Consider the following 14,673-nt stretch of genomic DNA (forward strand, 5'->3'; position numbering starts at 1 on the left):
GGTTGAGGTCAGGGCTTTGTTATGGCCACTCCAATACCTTGACTTTGTTGTCCTTGAGCCATTTTGCCACAACTTTGGAAGTATGCTTGGGGTCATTGTCCATTTGGAAGACCAATTTGCGACCAAGCTTTAACTTCCTGACTGATGTCTTCAGCTGTTGCTTCAATATATCCACAATGTTCCTTCCTCATGTTGCCATCTATTTTGTTAAGTGCACCAGTCCCTCCTGCAGCAAAGCACCCCCATGCTTCACGGTTGGGATGGTGTTCTTCAGCTTGCAAGCCTCCCCCTTTTTCCTCCAAACATAACAATGGTCATTATGGCCAAACAGTTCTATTTTTGTTTCATCAGACCAGAGGGCATTTTTATAAAAAGTACAATCTTTGTCTCAATTTGCAGTTGCAAACTGTAGTCTGGCTTTTTGTGTGGTTTTGGAGCAGTGGCTTCTTCCTTGCTGAGCAGCCTTTCAGGTTATATCGATATAGGACTCATTTTACTGTGGAGATACTTTTTTACCGGTTTCCATCAACATCTTCACAAGGTCCTTTGCTGTTGTCAAAAAGAAAGGAGGACCAAGGCACTCTTCATATAATTAATTAAAATGCCTTTATTTGTATGGCATGTTCAATAGAAACAACATTTTAAAAAGTCTGCCGCGTTTCGGCTGCATGGCCTTCCTCAGGGAGTACAAAGAAATAATACAATGTCCTCTTTTGAACAGATTTTCCAATTAGCCCTAATTTGAAGAGGGAGTGTTTATAAAATTGATTGGACACACCTAGTAAGCAAGACTATACACATTAAAAAGTGAAATGCTGGAGCTATGTTAAAAATTGAACTCCAAGCTAGAAGTATCAGAATGCCTAGAAAGGTAGATCTAGCTTTAAATATGACTGGGGGAAGTGTCAAGAAAAAGAAAGCAATATATACACAGCAAACATGAACAGTCTAAACGTAGCTGCGGGCAATTGAGCAAAATGTCCACTAGATGACAGCAAATGGACCTATCACAACCCTACAGGAAGGGTGAGAAATCCATATCTTCATTTAAACCAGGGTATTTAGTGGCCTGTAGTTTGTAAATCCATATCTTCATTTAAACCAGGGTACTTAGTGGCCTGTAGTTTGTAAATCCATATCTTCATTTAAACCAGGGTATTTAGTGGCCTGTAGTTTGTAAATCCATATCTTCATTTAAACCAGGGTACTTAGTGGCCTGTAGTTTGTAAATCCATATCTTCATTTAAACCAGGGTATTTAGTGGCCTGTAGTTTGTAAATCCATATCTTCATTTAAACCAGGGTACTTAGTGGCCTGTAGTTTGTAAATCCATATCTTCATTTAAACCAGGGTACTTAGTGGCCTGTAGTTTGTAAATCCATATCTTCATTTAAACCAGGGTATTTAGTGGCCTGTAGTTTGTAAATCCATATCTTCATTTAAACCAGGGTACTTAGTGGCCTGTAGTTTGTAAATCCATATCTTCATTTAAAACAGGGTATTTAGTGGCCTGTAGTTTGTAAATCCATATCTTCATTTAAACCAGGGTATTTAGTGGCCTGTAGTTCTCTTTGGTTTAACTGTTTAAGACAGTCCCCTTTTCTAATAGAGGCTGGGACATGATCAATACCCATAGCTTGTAGGTAGGCAGGGTTGCCATGGTGTAAGGACTTGTAGTGCCTTGCCATGGGGTAGTCTTCATTGCCTGGCGTACTGGTGTTCCACTAAGCAGTCTTGAAGGCGCCTCTTTGTCTGTCCAATGTAGAACACCTTGCAAATTCCAATCTATGGATGACATGAGTGGTTTTGCAGTTAATTAAATGCTTGACGTAATACTCCATTTTAGAAGCTGTGTTAACAAAATAGTTTGTGCAATATTTCTGCAATGGTTGCACTGGTTGCATTTAAAAGAGCCCCTGGGTTTTGTGGTCTTGAATTTGTCATTTAGAGCAGGACATCTCTTAAAGCTTGACTGGTGGCTCAGGAAAGACTTAGTAGCATATCACTGGAAGATTCCCCAAATGAATTGAATGATTCTTTTAATTTTCTCTGCTTCAGTGCTGTATTTTGTAACAAAATACACTGATTTATCACGGGGCACTTCCCTTCGCAACAAGTTCTCTCTGTCACGTAATCCAGCCCTTATACCGGCATCTTTCAGGACTTGAACGCTGTAGCCCCGATTCAAGAAGCGAATCTCCAATTCAGCAGATTTGACACTGTAGTCTGATTCCTGATCGCAAATTCTGCGGACTCTTTGGAATTTGCCATATGGAATGTTTTATTTTAGCCTTTTGGGGTGAAAGCTGTCTACCCTCAGAATGGTATTCCCATCTGTAGGCTTCCTAAAGATTTTTGTGTGCAAACAACGTTTGTCCAAAAAAAAAAGAATGTTATCCTTGCTGTACTCCATAGTTAGTTTGATGTGAGGGTTAATGAATGTTATCCTTGCTGTACTCCATAGTTAGTTTGATGTGAGGGTTAATGAATGTTATCCTTGCTGTACTCCATAGTTAGTTTGATGTGAGGGTTAATGAATGTTATCCTTGCTGTTCTCCATAGTTAGTTTGATGTTAGGGTTAATGAATGTTATCCTTGCTGTACTCCATAGTTAGTTTGATGTGAGGGTTAATGAATGTTATCCTTGCTGTACTCCATAGTTAGTTTGGTGTGAGGGTTAATGAATGTTATCCTTGCTGTACTCCATAGTTAGTTTGATGTGAGGGTTAATGAATGTTAGCCTTGCTGTACTCCATAGTTAGTTTGATGTGAGGGTTAATGAATGTTATCCTTGCTGTACTCCATAGTTAGTTTGATGTTAGGGTTAATGAATGTTATCCTTGCTGTACTCCATAGTTAGTTTGATGTGAGGGTTAATGAATGTTATCCTTGCTGTACTCCATAGTTAGTTTGATGTTAGGGTTAATGCTGTTAAGGTATTGGTGGAAGGAATTAAGTTCATCTTCTGAGCCGGACCAAAACAGGCAAACATCATCAATATAGCGTCCCCACCATATAATCCGGTCAAAGAAATGGTTATTAGAAGGATCCAAAATGAAGTCATTTTCTCATATACCCAAGTACAAACCAGCATAGGAAGGGCTGTAGGGCTGTAGCAAGCTCCCATGGCACATCCTTTGTTTAGAAATACGGTCCTGAAAGATAAAGATGTTATGATTAAGAGTTCATTCAGTCAGTGAGACAATGAATTCTGTAGGAGGCATCTCAGTTTCAGGTCGGGTACTCAAGAAACGGTGCATAGCTGCCCAACCTTGTTCATGCTCAATGGTGGTGTATAGAGACTCCACACCCATGGTGACTAAAAAGGAAGCTGTACCTGTCCTTTGTTGTTCTGGGATTGATTTGCACTTTTCACACCAAAGTACGTTCATCTCTAGGAGACAGAACGTGTCTCCTTCCTGAGCGGTATGATGACTGCTTGGTCCCATGGTGTTTATACTTGCGTACTATTGTTTGTACAGATGAACGTAGTACCTTCAGGCGTTTGGAAATTGCTCCCAGGGATGAACCAGACTTGTGGAGGTCTACACATTTTTTCTGAGGTCTTGGCTGATTTATTCAGATTTTCCCATGATGTCAAGCAAAGAGGCACTGAGTTTGAAGGTAGGCCATGGAATACATCCACAGGTACACCTCCAATTGACTCAAATTATGTAAATTATCAGAAGCTTCTAAAGCCATGACAATTTTCTGGAATTTTCCAAGCTTTTTTAAAGGCACAGTCAACTTAGTGTATGTAAACTTCTGACCCACTGGAATTGTGATACAGTGAAATAATCTGTAAACAATTGTTGGAAAAATTACTTGTGTCATGCACAAAGTAGTTGTCCTAACCGACTTGCTAAAACTATAGTTTGTTAAAACTTAGGGCTGCAATCCCATTAACGGGATGTTATGACAACAGCCAGTGAAAGTGCAGGGCGCCAAATTCAAAACAACAGAAATCTCATAATTAACATTCCTCAAACATACATGTATTTTATACCGTTTTAAAGGTAATCTTGTTGTTAATCCCACCACAGTGTCCGATTTCAAATAGGCTTTACAGCGAAAGCACCACAAATGACTATGTTAGGTGACCACCAACTTTTAAAAAAACAGCCATTTTTCCAGCCAAAGAGAGGAGTCACAAAAAGCACAAAGAGATACTACTAATCACAAACCTTTGAGGATCTTCATCAGATGACACTCATAGGACTTCATGTTACAAAATACATGTATGATTTGTTTGATAAAGTTCATATTTATATAAAAAAATCTTGAGTTTACATTGGCGCGTTACGTTCACTAGTTCCAAAAACATCAGGTGATATTGCAGAGAGCCACATAATTTTACAGAAATACTCATCATAAATGTAGATGAAAATACAAGTTATGGAATTACAGATATCCCTCTCCTTAATGCAACCGCCGTGTCAGATTTTTAAAAAAATTTACGGAAAAAGCAAACCATGCAATAATCTGAGACGGCACTCAGGAAAAAAAAGAAAATGATCCACCATGTTGGAGTCAACAGAAACCAGAAATCACATTATAAATATTCCCTTACCTTTGATGATCTTCCTCAGAATGCACTCCCAGGAATCCTAGTTCCACAATAAATGCTTGATTTGTTCGATAATGTCCAATATTTATGTCCATGTAGCTACTTTTGTTAGGGTTTAGGTATACAAATCCAAACGCTCGTGCTGGTCCATCCGAACGTTGGTCGAAAACTTCAAAAAGTTATATTACAGGTTGAAGAACTAAGTATAGAATCAATCTTTTAGGTTGTTGTTATCATAAATCTTCAATAAAGTTCCAACCGGAGAATTCCTTTGTGTGTAGAAAAGCAAAGGAACGCAGGTCGCTATCATGTGAATTTTGCGTGACCAGGACCTGGCTCTCTGCCAGTAACCTGACGCATTCAGCTCTTATTTAGCCCCACAACACAGTAGAAGCCTCATTCAAGTTTCTAAAGACGGTTGACATCTAGTGGAAGCCCTAGGAAGTGCAACTTCATCCATATCCCACTGTGAATTCAATAGGGGCTGGGTTGAAAATCGACCAACCTCAGATTTTTCACTTCCTGTTTGGATTTCCTCTCAGAAGTTTTAACAAGAAATTTGTGGTTGAAAAACTAGTTTTAATGACTCCAACCTAAGTGTATGTAAACTTCCGACTTCAACTGTATCTCTATGCCTACTGTACTGTGTATGGCCCAGACCCAGACTGACCCCTAGCCCTACATCCTAACTTGATAATAATCAGAAAAGCCAGACAACAACAACTCTTAGTATTTATTTTTTAATTTTACCCCCTTTTTCCCCCCAATTTCGTGGTATCCAATTGTTAGTAGTTACTATCTTGTCTCATCGCTTCAACTCCCGTACGGGCTCGGGAGAGACGAAGGTCGAAAGTCATGCGTCCTCCGATACACAACCCAACCAAGCTGCACTGCTTCTTAACACAGTGCGCATTTAACCCACCCAGCCGCGCCAATGTGTCGGAGAAAACACTGTGCACCTGGTTAGCGTGCACTGCGGCCGGCCCGCCACAGGAGTCGCTAGTGCACGATGAGACAAGGATATCCCTACTGGCCAAACCCTCCCTAACCCAGATGACGCTAGGCCAATTGTGTGTCGACCTATGGACCTCCCAGTCGCAGAGCCTGCGACAGAGCCTGGACTTGAACCCAGAGTCTCTGGTGGCACAGCTAGCACTGCGATGCAGTGCCTAGACCACTGCGCCACCCGGGAGGCCAACTCTTAGTATTTCTGGTATGAACACAAACATGGGTCACCACCAACCGACCCTCCTGCTCTCTATTCCTCCACCCATCAGACTGGCGGTGAGGTGCACCTGTTTTCTGCAGCTGTGCTCAGGGCTGGACACCATCCCGCTACTGGGCCAAACAGAAGCAGCTGGTGTCGCGGAGAATCGTTTCAAAATATAACACTTACAAGAACTTGTGAATTCAATATAGGCTTTTAATACAAACATATCAGAAGCCTAGATGGTCCGCGGAACACAGACTTTTCCAGAGCACTGGCTCTGTATTTATACACATACAACATATGAGTCCATCCAACATGCAAATGAAGTTACTTCCCTCAGTCCATCTGCCACCATTATCTTTCAATCTCTGCTTCCTGCTTGTTCACGCCCATATCTGCTTTTAGTTAAGTTATAATGGTGGCAGGACCTCTTCTTGTCCGAAAAATAATACATGCCCATCTTATCCTATGGACCCCTTATGTTTAGCTTGGTGTGTTCTTTGGTATGTCTGTCCTTATTAGGACTCGTAGACTATGTGTCTCTTCTAACATTCTTCATGTCCTAAAAATAATATATGTACTATGTCTATAGTCCATCAGTTGGTCATTTGGCTGACACCCTCCTTTGTGTGTCCCTCTGACCTCAGTATGTCCAGCTGTCCTATGCTCTCATGGCCTTGCTTTGGTTTCCTGTCCTCTACAATAGACAATGCATTTGATCCTAAACATTTATGCATTCTATGGCTTTGGCCATTACGTCTGTTATTTCTTGGTTTCCTGTTTTTACCAGAATGGCAAATGCACTCTAAGTGTATCCTCTTTCTCTTGTGGTCTAATGTACACCTTTGCTCTACAGTATTATGTTTGTCCCTATATGTACCGCTTGCTCCCACACTGGCCGGTGAGTGATCTTCACAGCATCCTCTATGAGAGACTAACGTCTTAGATTTCATACCATTTTAAACTGTATTCAGTAGGGGGCAGCAGAACCTTGCTGCCTTTCTTTAACCTTTTTGTCAACAGACGATACGGTATTGTGCTGCTCTGTGTCACAGAGGAATGACGGTTCTCTCTCTATGGTGTTTCTCCCATAGGTCATCACAGTGGTGCGGGACCCTTGCTGAATAACTGTGCTTTGACCCTGCTGGTGATCTATCTGCAGAAGTGTGACCCTCCTGTTCTCCCCACACAGGTACTTACATTTACATTTACATTTAAGTCATTTAGCAGACGCTCTTATCCAGAGCGACTTACAAATTGGTGCATTCACCTTATGACCTCCAGTGGAACAGTAGTGCATCTAAATCTTTTCAGGGGGAGGGGGGGTGAGAGGGATTACTTTATCCTATCCTAGGTATTCCTTAAAGAGGTGGGGTTTCAGGTGTCTCCGGAAGGTGGTGATTGACTCCGCTGTCCTGGCGTCGTGAGGGAGTTTGTTCCACCATTGGGGGCCAGAGCAGCGAACAGTTTTGACTGGGCTGAGCGGGAACTGTACTTCCTCAGTGGTAGGGAGGCGAGCAGGCCAGAGGTGGATGAACGCAGTGCCCTTGTTTGGGTGTAGGGCCTGATCAGAGCCTGGAGGTACTGAGGTGCCGTTCCCCTCACAGCTCCGTAGGCAAGCACCATGGTCTTGTAGCGGATGCGAGCTTCAACTGGAAGCCAGTGGAGGGAGCGGAGGAGCGGGGTGACGTGAGAGAACTTGGGAAGGTTGAACACCAGACGGGCTGCGGCGTTCTGGATGAGTTGTAGGGGTTTAATGGCACAGGCAGGGAGCCCAGCCAACAGCGAGTTGCAGTAATCCAGACGGGAGATGACAAGTGCCTGGATTAGGACCTGCGCCGCTTCCTGTGTGAGGCAGGGTCGTACTCTGCGGATGTTGTAGAGCATGAACCTACAGGAACGGGCCACCGCCTTGATGTTAGTTGAGAACGACAGGGTGTTGTCCAGGATCACGCCAAGGTTCTTAGCGCTCTGGGAGGAGGACACAATGGAGTTGTCAACCGTGATGGCGAGATCATGGAACGGGCAGTCCTTCCCCGGGAGGAAGAGCAGCTCCGTCTTGCCGAGGTTCAGCTTGAGGTGGTGATCCGTCATCCACACGGATATGTCTGCCAGACATGCAGAGATGCGATTCGCCACCTGGTCATCAGAAGGGCGCTTTCAAGCTCAACACAAATATCACATGCATGCTGATAACACACATCTCCTCTCAAGACATTTCTATTCAGCATGTACAGGACTTATATTACTGTCAGGACTAGTATTTATGTAGTCCATGTTGTACCCTATATTAACCCATGCAGTCGCCTATAAGGCAGAAAATAGGTTTAACATGAGGATGTGTATAGTTTTGTGCCTAGTGAATTAAATGATGATGTGTTTTTTTCACTGTACTTCTCTGCTCCTCTAAGGCGAGGAGGAAGAGTATGTTATTGAAGACTGGAACTGCACCTTCCCCAGTAAGCCCATTGCTGTGCCCTCCAGTAAGAACACCCAGGATCTGGGCAATTTCTGCCAAAAATTGCATGGAAAATACATCCAAAACATGCAGAAGAAAAGGATGGGCAGCATTACGAGAGAAAGTCAGGATATCAGTAGTAGAATTGAAGGTGCTATTTGGTTTAGAGAAAAACAAAGATGGAAAAGTAAGGCACTCTTCATAAAAGTAATTAAAATAGCTTAGTGGTATTGGCAGGTACAATATTAAATCCGTTTTTATACCAATTAGGGAATGGTGAAGTTGGATGTGTTATTTACAGATTATTTACAGATTATCAATTAAATCTGTCCTCATTTGACCTAACTGTCTCTAAGTACATCTTCGGTATAACACCCTCAGTTGTTTTCACATCATTTATTCATTTTGGGCTGATCAATACCTTGAAGCTTTGTTTTCCTTTGTTTTTCTCTGTAGATTCCCTACTGTCGAACTTCTCCTTCTATGCCCAGTTTGTCTTTGCCAGCTCTGTCAGCACCATCAGGGAGGGCTGTTCACTCCCCGTCACCAGCTTTCTTAAACGAGACAAGGTAAAGCGGGAATGGGAGGCAATGGCGCAGGAGAGGACTTCAGACCCTAAGCTTGGCCCCTTCAATGTGCTGGACCCCTTCGAGCTGAGCCACAATGTGGCGGTCAACCTAACGGAGCGCAGCCAGAGGAGCTTTCAGAGGGTGTGCCAGGAGGCAGAGAAGCACTGCTGCAGCCTGCGGTACGAGCCCAAGTCCACCAAAGGCAAGGTGTGGGTCCTGGTGCGCCTTTTCGCCTCAAGGGGGCGGAGCAGGCACTAGCCATCAGCATCCCCTGGGACGAGGGTCCTCACCTCCAGGGGGCGGAGCAGGCACTAGCCATCAGCATCCCCTTCAAGGCTTCTTCGCTCCCCGAGGAGGTCTGCAGACATCTGCACTCCCCCGGGGACGGCTTCCGCCTGCTCGAGGGTGTGCTCTGCTGTGGAGGGGCTGTTTCAGGGAGTGCTCAAGTGCAACCCGATTAACACAGCAGCAAAGCACTGCAGCTGAGGGAATGGATACAGCAAATCAACAACAAACACGGTGAGTACGCCAACCGCTGTGCCTCCTCAAGCAGTGACTGCAGCCCCCAGAGCAAGGCCACACCGGGAGCCAAGAGAGCGCTGCTGTCCTCTGAGAGCAGCGATGCCTCCATGTCCCTGCAGGACATGAGGCCCAGGCTGGACAGTTACAGTGGGAATCACCCCGGGTCCTCACCCTGGAGCGATGTCCAGAGGCACAGGGTGTGAGCGGGCCGGCGGGAGGTGAGGTGGGAGCTGTTTAAAGGGGCGATGAACATGGACTCCAGGCCAGAGGGCAGCAGTGTGGAGCTGGAGACCCAGCACATAGTGGACAAGGAGCCACTGGAGTTACAGGTTCAGGCCCAGGTGGTGGGCGGCACAGAGAGCACCAAGGCCGTGATCATGTTTCGCCCCTCTGCTGATGGCGTCGGACTGTACCAGGACTTCTTTCACTTCCTAGAAATGTTCCTGCCCAAGATGGCTGACACACTGATGGGGAAGACTGGGTAGATGGCAGATGTCGTACTGTTTTGTAAATAGATTGTGTGTTGTGATAATCACATTTTTCTTTTTCGATTCTTTTTTTTTTTTTTTCATATGAGAGATTTTTGTTTGGTAAAACGTTAGGAAATTGATGTCTCTGATTGAAAACCGATCCGACCAAGAAAGCTCTGAATTGTAATGAAAGAGCTTGTATTTATAAAGCAATAAAACATATTGTAAATATTGATTGTATGCTGTCATGCTGTTCAGTTAGTTATTTTTAGATCTTAGAGTAGGGCTGGCATGTTTTATTTCAAGTGCCCTGCAGAAGTGCACTCCTTTGTATTGTTTCAGTGATTTGTTTGATTTGACCTCTGTTTTAGAGTATGATCCCCTTCTGATTATTTATTAAGGGAATTTAATGTAAGTAGTGGATATTGCCTCTGCCCACAACCACCATTAACTGAAGCTATTGTTAACAGTTCTCAACAGTTGGTATTAAATGAACAAAATATTTATCAAGCAATAGGACAACTTTGATCTTTTTTTTCATAAGCCAACTTTTGCAGTTTGAATTTGTGCCACGGAATATGTCCAATGTTTTACTATTATAGAAGCGCCCATGTCCATAAGTCACAATGGTAGGCTATCAACATTAAGTCTCCAGGAGGGCTTGCCTGTTTATGTTACTCAGGTCTGAATGACATGGTGCATGTGTCAATGACCCTCTGTCCACCATTGAAACAGCCTGGTAGACACCGGTCTGAATCATGATCTCTGTCTTGTGTGCTTGCTGCCAGGAGACCTGTGTTTGCTGGTCTAGTCCAGATAGTCCTTTCTGCTCATATGACTGAGAGAAACGACTGCAATTACTCAGGCAGTCACACTGCTTTATTAGCGAACCAGGAGCCATAGCTCAAGGGAAGCAGAGATAGCTCACAACCCCATGCTCAGATTAACATTGTGCATTTCATCTTTCGGACAAATCAAAAGCACCAAGACTATTATGTATAGTAGTCGACTTGTAAACTTCAGCTGTTGTATGCGTCTCTGTTTATGGTCACAATTGTCTGTGTTTGATGTCGTTTGTGTCTTGCTAGGTTTTCGGGTAGCTTCTTGGAACAAATGTCTTTTATAATGAAATCTTCATCATTATTATGATTGGCTGGCTGGCTTGGAACCTAATTTCACCAGTGGAAGAAAAGCAGTTGGTAATGGACACTTGGACACTTGTATATTTGACATATCTACTAGAACCCTGCTATCACTGAAGAGATCACAGAACATGATGTACTGCAGCATGTGCCTCCAGTACATGAAATGAAGGTTAAAGGTTCTATCACCACTGCCATTCAGTTTGCCCCCCATCATTCTTCTACAGTCTGTGAAGCCTGTCTTGGCAGCTACATCAGACTCACAGAAGCTTTGCATGTTTGTGAGATGTTTCTCAAATTTCCTAGAACACAGTCATTTCTGAAAATAACAAGGCTGGAAGAAATGAAATAGAAATGAAGAGTTTTGCCATATGGGGGCTTTGAAACCTGCTATTGTCCACCTCAGTGATCAGTCCAATAACGTCAAACAGGGAAGATCCACCTCTTTTTCTGAATAGCCTTTGTAGATCCTTGTATATTATTTTCTGATTGCCACAATGAACAATGATTTCATCGTGTAGGCTAATTGCCAATCAGTCTCAGTTCCACGGGCTGCATTTATACCGGCAGCCCAATTCTGATGTATTTCTACTAATTGGTCTTTTGACCAATCACAGCAGATATTTTTTTAACAGATCTGATTGGTCAAAATACCAATTAGTGAAAAATATCCAAATTGTGTAAACACAGCCAGAGAAATCAATACCATCAGGATCGAGTGTGCTTGTTTAACGTTCTTATTTGGTGGTTGTTTTTGTGACACTAGCGTCCATCTCTAATTTGGACATTTCTTCGGGACTGATTAAAAGATATTGAACCCCTCGCAAACAACCTAATTTCATGTTGTGTTTAATTGGTGTCCATTACACAGCCACGGTGTCAATTTGTTCCCCAGACACCACACATACAGTACCTAGGGATTCAGACCAATGGCATCATCTATTTAGTCCCAACTCTCAACGGTCTTTTGAGTCAATCAATCAAAGTTAACCATGGAAATTGGGACTGTGGCTGTCTGTTCGGTCATAACGAGATATATCAGGTGGCTTTCTATTGGTTTAATTGGTCAGATTTGTTTTCAATTTAAAAAAACGGTCTAATTGCTTCTACAGGCAGACTGGCTTTGTTCCTCTGGGGAGGTGACGAATTACATCTCATGAGGGAATCAAAGCTACGTGTCTCATCCATAGCTAGCAAGACTAATATCTGCCGATATGTACTGCGAAACACGGATGTTAATATTTTGCGTGGGTGTCATTATAAGGAGTAATATGATGTATACACACAGAGGGCTTCATGTGTAAAAGGAGTAACTCTTTTGGGACACATAAGCTACAAATGACAGCCAGGCATTTCTTACTATACCTATTCTCTCCAACGTGTCGTGACTCAAGGGTTATTTTCCCCACAATAAATGAGAAACCTTCTGGGAAATATCTCATCGTTTGGTCACTGTCATTCGATAGTGCTTCTGAGTGATGCTCAGCAGTCTTTTCTGGGCAGTTCATGTGTTCATAAATGATTGCACTAACAGAATTGTCGACCTCCGTTTTCTATCCAATGATGAAGTATGCAGTGTAAACAGACGGGGTTGACTGGATCACTGGAAAGCACTCTGCTCACGTTAGTGGATGCCTCACTCGGAAGATAAGGCTAAATAAAAACGCATAATCATTCCCCCCTTTACAACCTCCCAATACTACCGGAAGGAGTCATAGATTACTCTGGGGAGACATCCATGTTATGAAGCCAATTTTCTTTTTTCTGTCTGTGTGTATTACTCCTCCCTCTACTTCTATTTGTAGAAGCAGCAAACTTAATGAGTGCAAAAAAGGGCAGAATCATATTGTCTAGTCTTCAAAGCGAGAGGTTTTTCAAACAATAGAGGATTTTGGTCTAGCATTCTAACATAATTAGCATACACACGAGTATTCCCTGAAATACAGATAACATACACTGAGTATACCAAACATTATGAACACCTTCCTAATATTGAGTTGCATTCCCCCCTTCTGCCCTCAGAACAGCCTCAATTCGTTGGGGCATGGACTCTACAAGACGTCAAACGCGTTCCACAGTGATGCTGGCCCAAGTTGACTCCAATGCATCGCACAGTTGTGTCAAGTTGGCTAGATGTCCTTTGGGTGGTGGACCACACAGAAGCTTTGCAATTCTTGACACAAACTGGTACGCCTGGCACCTACTACCATACCCCATTCAAAGGCACTTAAATCTTGTGTCTTGCCCATTCACCCTCCGAATGGCACACATACACAATCCATGTCTCAATTTTGGGGCGGCGGGTAGCCTAGTGGTTAGAGCGTTAGGCCAGTCAGTAACTGAAAGGTTGCTAGATTGAATCCCCAAACTGACAAGGTAAAAATCTGTCATTCTGCCCCTGAACAAGCAGATAACCCACTGTTCCTCGGTAGGCTGTCATTGTAAATAAGAATTTGTTCTTAACTGACTTGCCTAGTTAAATAAAGGTTAAATAAAAGAAGAGCTTAAAATACTTCTTCAAGCTTTCATTTACACTGATTCAAGTAGATTTAACAAGGGATATCAATAAGAGATCATAGCTTTCACCTTGATTCACCTGGTCAGTCTGTCATGGAAAGAGCAGATGTCCTTAATGTTTTGTTCACTCAGTGTCTATGTAAAGAACATGTCAAATGTTCCCTACTGATAAAGAGGTTCATCAGCACATACATCTGTATCAATTAAACCTGTAATTGAGTAATGGGCACAACAACATCGTTAGTAAGAAAATATGGCAAGGCCTGATACAGATGTGAAACATCACAAATCTAGTGCAATCTCAGTGAGATTCTGTTGGCATTGAGCCAGAATGTGGTTCTGAATGAGTTGTAATTGAGTTGTAAATTAGTTGTATCTGCTGCTGTCTTGGAGTACATTAGCCAGAGACCTGCCTGGGGGAGTTTATTGGGCCCGATGAGCCATGAAAAACCCTAAACTGTTTGCCTTTTCGTTATCTGGCATTACTTTCTGAATGTTTACCTATTGAGACAGAGATCAGTTTATCTTCTGAGATGAGTTTGTCTTCTACCTGTTGTTTCTTGTCATTGACTTTTATTGGGAGCAGGGGAAACAGAGAGAGGTAGATTGAGACAACAGGATATGCTCTGTGCTGTTACTGTTATCCCATAGACAAGAGATGAGGGCTGTAAGAGAAAGATACATGCCAATCACGGTAAGAGAGAGTAAGAAATTGAATAATTTAGCATTTGGACTTTTAACTGCTCATTCTTACTCTTCTGTGCTTTGATTTTTAAGGAACAAATAATTTTGTAAAACAAACACAAACTGCTTCTCAATGTCTGCACACTGTTTGAAAGTGGAAGGGTTTAAAATATAAGACAATTATTGATTGTTTAATGGCCAAAGCAAAGTAATCAATGTGTAATCAACTTGGAGGCTTTATGGTGCTCTCATATACTTCTCTGCTTAATTGCTTGTTAATGTCAACAGCTTAAAGTCAAAGTGTGTCAAATATTTAAAGGAAAATTCTACCCAAAACCTGTCTTTTGTTTCATTAGTACATTATTGTTATAGTCCGAAAAATGTTTTTCATGTCAGCAATCAAGTTCTCAAGGTATACAGTTTACACTGAAAGAAATACTGTATATAAACCCAAGTGTTGGTCCCAAATTTCATGAGCTGAAATAAAAGATCCCAGAAATGTTCCATATGCACAAAAAGCTTCTTACTCTCAAA

The 14,673-nt window shown here is 42.6% G+C and overlaps 1 pseudogene; it reads left to right on the forward strand.

Moving 5' to 3' along the window:
- The first annotated feature begins 5,794 nt into the window (after nt 1-5,794).
- LOC115143920 (speckle targeted PIP5K1A-regulated poly(A) polymerase-like) lies at nt 5,795-10,029 on the forward strand (annotated as a pseudogene).
- Nucleotides 10,030-14,673: the final 4,644 nt, after the last annotated feature.

Source organism: Oncorhynchus nerka, linkage group LG16 (genome assembly GCF_034236695.1).
Source record: "Oncorhynchus nerka isolate Pitt River linkage group LG16, Oner_Uvic_2.0, whole genome shotgun sequence".
Taxonomy (NCBI): Eukaryota; Metazoa; Chordata; class Actinopteri; order Salmoniformes; family Salmonidae; genus Oncorhynchus; species Oncorhynchus nerka.